The sequence below is a fragment of the Danio rerio genome, chromosome 4, assembly GCF_052040795.2.
Source record: "Danio rerio strain M-AB ecotype USA chromosome 4, GRCz13ab, whole genome shotgun sequence".
Classification (NCBI taxonomy): Eukaryota; Metazoa; Chordata; class Actinopteri; order Cypriniformes; family Danionidae; genus Danio; species Danio rerio.
Window position 1 is genome coordinate 32,244,965 of NC_141024.2, and position 6,325 is coordinate 32,251,289.

General features: G+C 38.2%; 1 pseudogene across 1 annotated transcript; it reads left to right on the top strand.

Annotated features, from left to right (window-relative positions):
* Nucleotides 1-4,718: 4,718 nt before the first annotated feature.
* LOC147844782 (uncharacterized) lies at nucleotides 4,719-6,090 on the top strand (annotated as a pseudogene). Its single transcript, XR_015482257.2, has one exon. The product of XR_015482257.2 is annotated as an uncharacterized LOC147844782 (transcript).
* The last annotated feature ends 235 nt before the right edge of the window (nucleotides 6,091-6,325 follow it).

Genomic DNA, 6,325 nt, shown 5'->3' on the forward strand with positions numbered 1-6,325 from the left:
TAATGTCTCAAGTGTGCTGTAATTATATATATATAAAATATAAAATAAATTATAGACATGCAATATTGGTTGTTGTTTTTGAACATGTGACAAGAAATGTCATTGAAAAGAAAATAACATAGAAGCCATTATCTCATCCATGGTTAAACCAACAACTAATAAAATACCATTGTGAATATTATGAACCCCACCACCACCGTTCTTGTTGAAGGACACTGAATAGACAGAATAAAAACAAAAAAAATTTCAGAAAACTGTTCTTCTTCTGAAAGAACTTTTTTCCAATGGACAGGATTCCAAATACTAAAATTAACTTAATAAATCTAAATAAAACCCTGCCTGGGAGATCTGGCAGAACAAAAGTATTCTATATAATACTAAAAGATACAGCCCTGCTATTGTCATCTGCCTGCCACAAAACAGACACAAAGATTTTTTTTTTTTTTTATGTTTGAAACTGACTTGCTGGGGCACAATGTGGCTGTGTTGATGGTTTGGTGCTTGTGGAGGATTTAGCAGAACATAGCTGTGCTGATTGAGGGGATTGATGCTTGTGGGGGTTCACAGACAGTATCAGGAGAGGATGCTTTTAGTGCATGTGATAATACATTACATAGAAGGTTGCGCGGTGGCACAGTGAGTAGCACTATCACCTCACAGCAAGAAGGTTGCTGGTTCGAGCCCCGACTGGGTTCTCCCCATGTTGGCGTGGGTTTCCTCCGGGTGCTCCGGTTTCCCCCACAGTCCAAACACATGCAATACAGGTGAATTGGGTAAGCTAAATTGTCCCTATTGTATGTGTGTGAAAGAGAGTGTATGGATGTTTCCCAGTGCTGGGTAGCAGCTGGAAGGGCAGCCACTGCGTAAAACATATGGTGGATAAATTGGTGGTTCATTCCACTGTGGCAACCCCAGATTGATAAAGGGACTAAGCCGAAAAGAAATGAATGATTATGCATAGAAGATGTTGACAGATGTTTAATATCTCTGCCGATTTCACTTTTGCACACATTATACAGTATCACTTTGTTTTATCTGCAGCTCCACTGACTGTAAAATTCTTCCACAAAGAACATGTTTTTTTTTTTTTTTTTGACTGGTGGAGGACCAAGAAATGGCTCAGAAGCAGTCTCACTCTTTTTCTATTCGGGTGCCCAAATGTATTTGAGGAGTTTCAAGTTAATAAAAAGTGACGGGAAGCTATGCTAAGGTTAACTAGCCTATAGCATATATCTTGCTGTCTGCAAAAGACAGTAATGTAGACGTACCGTATAACTCCCATAAGTGCATAATATTCGACACAACAGCACAAGCATCATTTTAACCTTTATAAACGAACGTTAATGTTACTCTGTCAACAGTCTATTGTCTAAATTACCGCGCTAACAGAGCTAACGTTGCGTAAACAGAGCACTCGGTTGCAAACTTCCCGATCCCGATCAAACTCCACTACAAGTTTATAAACTGCATCTGGAACCCAGTTAAGGTACAAAAATCTATTTAACAAAAATAGTGATGCAGTAAAGTATTTTTTTCGCTCAGCCGAGCCGTCTCTGTCTGTATCTGTGGAGAAGATTGTGCCAGACACCTCCACCCCGCCCTCCGACCTCTCTCTCTCTCTCTCTCTCTCTCTCGCGGGCATGCACTGTGGTCTCATGAGGAAACGCTGCTTTTTGATATAGTGTTTTTCTTGCTCCCGAATACAAATAATTTTTCAAGTATTTGTTCGAAATAAGTATTCGTAAAAACACGCTATTCGTGCCTTTCCGAATACCGTATTCGGGTTCGGCTCCACCCTTATTCATTGTTGCTCTTAGTTGTGTAAATTGCTTCCTTGTCCTCATTTGTAAGTCGCTTTGGATAAAAGCGTCTGCTAAATGACTAAATGTAAATGTAAAGAAGGATTAACAAATACACGTATGTACACTAAAAACCACAATTTGTCCGTCTTAGTCATTTTTGCATCATAGGTTGACAAACATTTGACATTTCAACATAAGAAAAATATGACACAAATATGAGTTATAAGTAAAATATGACACTGGTGGGGTGCTAAGGCACAAGGTCGCAAGCACGCCTCCCACCAGTGCTGATATACAGCCATAGTATCTCAAAGTCAACACGCGGCATTCACTTTTAACAATTAAGCCAAGTAAAATACAACACAGGTTCCACCCCACAAAACCAGTCCAGTTTAAATTGTCTTCACAAACAAGCCGGCCTCCACGTGCTGGCTGGCACCTGATTCACCGCACCTGTGCGGCAATGATGAAACCTATTCGGAGACAGAGGTGGAGAGAAGAGAACCTCACGCAATACACACACAAAAACAATCAAAAACCTCACTAAATATATTTATTTGTATTATTTTTATATTATCATTTATTTATTTAAAGAAAATTCGTAACAATGACACAAAGCAACACTATTCAGTTGTGTTTGTGTCATGGTACTACGAAGCCATGTTTTTAGTCTTCTTAGACCACTGAAACTTCTCTCAGCTTCTGTTGAAGACACAGGAGTGACAAGAAGCAGTCTTACAAGTGTTTCCACTTGATCAAAGAGACCACAGACTTCTCGACAAATTTCCTAAAGGATGCCCGCTGCTTCACTGCTGGACTGCACATTGTACTTTAATCTGAACATCGTCAATTGTGTACTAAGGGATGTTTTGTTTAATTCTGGGTACTTTTGCACCACACTATCAACCTCCCCTGTTAACAGAATGCTTTCCAGATTCCCTAGCATCAGCAACCCTTCCTGCTCAAAACGTTCTTTGAACTGCATTTGCACAACATCAAGCACTTGGTAAAAGGCACCAGAGTGGACAAAAGTCAAGTGAAAGCAGAGAAACTGCTTGTGAAAGAGACCGAGTATGGCCGGTGACAGAGACTGAATGCACACGAGAGAGACTGAGTACTCACGAGAGAGACCGAGTGGTAAGCGTGAAAGACAGAATACACGCGAGAAAGACCGAATACCCGCGAGAGAGACCGAGTATTCGCAAGAAAGACCGAGTGGTAAGCGAAAAAGACCGAATATACGTGAGAAAGACCGAATACACTCGAGAGAGACCAAGTGGTAAGCGAGAGAGACCGAATGCTGACACGCATGAGAGACCAAGTAGTAAGCGAGAGAGACCGAATAATGCGAGAAAGACCATGTGCTGACACGTGAGAGAGACCGAGTAGTAAGCGAGAAAGACCGAATACATGTGAGAGAAACCAAGTGGCAAGCGAGAGAGACCGAATGCTGACACGCAAGAGAGACCAAGTAGTAAGCGAGAGAGACCAAATAATGCGAGAAAGACCAAGAAACATAATACATTACTGTTATTGTTATTATTGCTAATATGTTGTTTTTATATGTTCTCTGTGATGTAAACATTTGTAACATTAAACACCTTACATTTGTCATGCCAATAAGGCAGTTTGAATAGATTTTTTTGTGTGAGAGAAAATAAATCTGACTGTGAGAGAGCTTAAAGAGAAGGCCAGAAGGGCCTTTTATGCCATTAAAAAATCAACACAAATAGAAATTCCTGTTCGAACCTGGTTCAAAATTTTCCAGTCAGTGATTGAACCTATAGTGCTATACTGGAGTGAGGTTTGGGGCCCTCTTCTTAGTCATGAGTTTGATAAGTGGGATAAGAATCTAGATGATTATAAATGAATCATTGTAAATAAACAGATTATTGTTTTTATTACTGTTTCATCCTAAAATGTTGATTGTTAAATGTACATTTATTCAAAACTAATATTATTTTTGTATTGATTTGTATGAATAATATGGTATATTGAATTTTAATGTGTTATATTAAATAATATGATGTATTTTGATAATTTATTTAATTATTATATATACATATAATATTTTTTCAACTACCATCTATTGAGTGTACTGTTTTTTATTATTATTATATATGTATGTTACTTTTTATGTAAACTTTAGATAACCAAAGATGCCGTTTTAAATTATAAAGAAATCAGCGTATTTAAACAAATGAAGACAGCAGAAGTCAATGAATCATTTGAATTATTTAGCCTGACATGTTAACTGCTCCAAAATATTTAAGATGTTTCCCTAAATCAAATATATTGTATTCAAAGGGGACAAAAGTTTTTTTTTTTTTTTTTACTCAGACATTAAAAAATGAACATTAGAGCAGTAATCACAATACAGTGAAACCGTGATATTTTTATCCAAGATTATTATACCTTCAGAATCGGCCCATGCCTATGTGTGAAACTATATGAAGAATATATGGCATCACGACATTTTAACAGCATGGACTACTGCCACAAGCTGTTGGAGAAACATTCAAAAATTCTTCCCATGATGCTAGACCATTTGAGACACTCTCAGGTAAATTTAAGTTAGTAATTTTAAGTTAAAAATATGATAGTATCAGTTTGACAGTATCAGTTAAGCATACTCTCTAAGAAGGTCACACTATATCATTAATATCAGACTTAAATGACAGTTTGTTAGAAATGTTTAAGTGGAAATTATCCTCTATCCCCAAGTCACACCACCAGCTGTTCACTTATGTCGGGGACTGGAGGGCGATCAAGGTGATTGTTTATTTAATGAATACATTTCTGATGATAAATAAGGTGCAACATTATAAATAGTTTTTAGGTAAAATGTTTTTTATGTCTCACTTTATATTAAGCATCTCTCACACTCAAAAAATAAATTCAAACTCCTTTATTGGCATGACAAATGTAAGCCAGAAGCTTCTGATTGTATCTCATAGACAAGCCAGTGTTGAAAGAGGCTTTTCTGTTAATAAAGAAATAGAAACCTGCAACATGCAAGATGACACTTTAGTAGCACAGAGGCTGGTACGTGACTGTCACTCAACATGGTGGCGTTACCATAGTTCCCTTGACAAAAGAACTTTTGAATTCAGTGGCAGCAGCCAGAACAAAGTACCGTTTCTACCTTGAGACAGAGAGAAAAAAGAATCTCTTGAACGAGGCCAAAAGAGAAATTTGGCAGAGGATTGCTGAGAGAAACTAAAAAAAGGAGGAACACTATACAAACAGTTGCTGTAAGTCGTTCCAGAGATGCAGACATATTTGCAAAGGAAGCTGAGGGCAAGGCTGGCAGTAAAATGACTAATAACTACTGTAAATCAAATGCTTTAAGGAGGGCCAGCAAAGAGAAATCAGATGAGCTCAAGATTAGTGAGGAGGAGATTCTGGCCTTGGAGATTCAAGGAGAAGAGCTCAAAATAATGTAGCATGCACGCACACAGACATCCCAAGTAGGAAAAAGTCATTTCCGGGGGATACAGAGTTGATTTGCCGGAGGTAGCGGATTGGTGGGTGCTCGAAGAGCGGGGGTTGAGTTGTGAGCGATGTATCTGTGAAGGGGGGCATGTGCGCGCGAGTCGTACTTGAAGAGCGGTAGGGATGCAGTGGAGAGAGGGGTGTGCAACATATTTAAGGACCGGGCAGGATTTTGCGATTTCCGGGAGATTATTTTTGCAGGCATCCGGGAGTGTCTATGCATTTCAGGTATACTCCTGCAACTTCCGGCAGACTTGGGATGTCTGCGCGCACACACACACACCTGCAGACATATTAAGATGTTTGTTTTTTCCTGTACGTTGTTCAATGATGCTTGTAACCAGTCTTCAGTGTTATTCAGTTTGAAAAATATATTTTGGCACTAATTTTATGATTACGCCATTTTCTTATTTGTGTATGTTTGTTTTTGATATTGCGGTATAGGTCTTAAATTTAATATTTAATGGTCTTAAAAAGGTCATAAAAAGTCTTAAATTTGACATTAGGATTTCTGTAGAACCCCTTTATAAGTGTATTCACTTTGACCCCTCTTCGCTCCATCTATTGCAGGCATCGATGCAGTCCCTCCTTTCCCATGCGTTGGCTGTGGCCAACATCATTGCTCTGAAAGTAAAAAATGACATAATATATTTTTGTCTAATATATTTTGGTGATATAAACCATTGTGTTGCTGCAAAATATTTGGTAATAAACAGAAATACCTGGATAAGCTGAATGTTCACTATTCCGTTTGATTTGAGGTCCATCACAGAACAGGTACCATATTTTGCACTGTGCCCTAATTTAAAATATATATATATTTCTGTGATGATTGAATATTTATAAACAAAGTTACATAATACTACTTTTATATTGTTGTATTATTTTGATACACCTACCAGGAGAGTCAGCTCGCATGTCCCCGCCAAAGATGGCGTCTCCATTCTCGATTGCATGGTGAACAGCTGTACTTTGTTGCACATTTCACATCCAGTTTATTGTTGGAAAAAGTAAATTCCGCTGGTGTT